The sequence below is a fragment of the Eurypyga helias genome, unplaced genomic scaffold, assembly GCF_000690775.1.
Source record: "Eurypyga helias isolate BGI_N326 unplaced genomic scaffold, ASM69077v1 scaffold216, whole genome shotgun sequence".
Classification (NCBI taxonomy): Eukaryota; Metazoa; Chordata; class Aves; order Eurypygiformes; family Eurypygidae; genus Eurypyga; species Eurypyga helias.
In genome coordinates this window covers 1-1,635 of record NW_010258305.1, presented here as the reverse complement: position 1 = coordinate 1,635, position 1,635 = coordinate 1, and positions in this window count along the sequence as shown.

Genomic DNA, 1,635 nt, shown 5'->3' with positions numbered 1-1,635 from the left:
TCAGCAGCAGAATCCTATCAAATGGCCTGCTCTGATGATGATGCAAACTCTTTCAGGATTGCTAGTTGACTGGAACTAAAGATAAGACCTGACTGCAATCCCCCAATGTGCTTTTTACAAAACTAGTGTTAATTTTCATCAAAGTGCCAGGCTTATTTATTATAGTGGCGAGGTGGAAGGTGTTACTATGAGAACTTTCAACCATTTCTATTAGAGCATTTCTATGGGAACTGGCCGCCTGTTTGCTCAAAGTAATTATCAGTTGAAGGAGGGGGGGTGGAGGAAAGACAATATGAAGGCAGCGAAGATGAATAATTTAAAACATTTCTACTTTTACGTGAATTTAGCAAACTCTGCCGTTTTAAACTGCCCATCGCAAGCGGTGGCATGTTGGGAGGGGGGGCTTTAGCTTTCAACACTTTTAGCTCATATACAGCCTCAGAGCTTAATCCTGTTTTTGTCTGGAGTGTAGCTTTTATAACAGTGTTATTCTGAAATCTTCAAATTAATCACAGCCCGTATTGTGAGTTCCCAGAGCCGCAGTCAGCCTGGGTGACTCTCCGTGACGGGTGTTACAGGTAATCCTGGCTTAAAAGGTACAACAGGTAGGAATCGAACTTGAACACGGTTCCTTTTCTAAACGTAAGGGGTGCTTCCCAAAACGGCTGCCCAGCAATATGGTGTTGTATAAAACAAAACTGAAGTGTAGTCACATCTAAAATGACAGCTGCTTTGCGCCGGCTCCTCTTTTAACCGACGCTTACTTGGCGGTGTTTATTTCTGGGAGCGGGAGAAGTTTGACTCCTTTTCTAGGAAACAAAGTGAAAATGCAAGCGAGTATTTCTGCCGGCAAGTTTTCCCGTGGCGTATTTCAAACACTAACATTAAGCAAATGCAGAATCGAAAAACAAATAAAAAAAACGCAACAAACAACCCAGGTTTGTTCCATGAAGTCCCAATACGACGTTATTTACCCCACAGGGCTACAAGATGGGATGCCAAAACCCCGTAGCTCTTAGAAAGGGACTTAACGGAGGAAAAATATTAGTGAAGGACTGAGCAAAACCTGTACCGAAATATTTTGACTGACGTTTGCTGCTTTGAAAGCTAAAATTGCTGCTGAAACCAGAGGAGTAGGGGGTGAAGGGGGGAGAAAGGCTTTAAAAATAAGCTTTTCAACGAAGTGAAAACCTTCACAATTGCAAAATAGTTCAATCGAGTCCAGGTAGAGCCGTGGGGGTGTTTCGGGTCCCTGTTCATTTGGAACTTGGCGTGTCCGGATGTGCCGAGGGGCTGGAGCTGCGGCGCAGCTCCCGGCCCGAGTGGGGGGAAGGTTAACCCCGAAAGCAAACACGCGTGAAATGCTGCGCCGTGTCTCTGCCCTCCTTCCCCGCCCGGGCCTTGCCGTTGCTCCTCGCGAGACGGGTTTGTCACGGCGTGGTGCCTGCGAGGGCGTCATCCGCGCGGGGGGAAACCCGCCGGCTTGGGGAGGCTCCGATGGCGGGAGCGCCGGGTGGGGGGTTGGTTTGGAACAGGTGGAAAAAGGGCAGGAAAGCGGGAGAGCGGCCCCTAAAAGTGCTGCTCCCCGAATTAAAGTCAGCTTTGCGGCAGGAGAAGGTGGCTTCGGTGACGTTT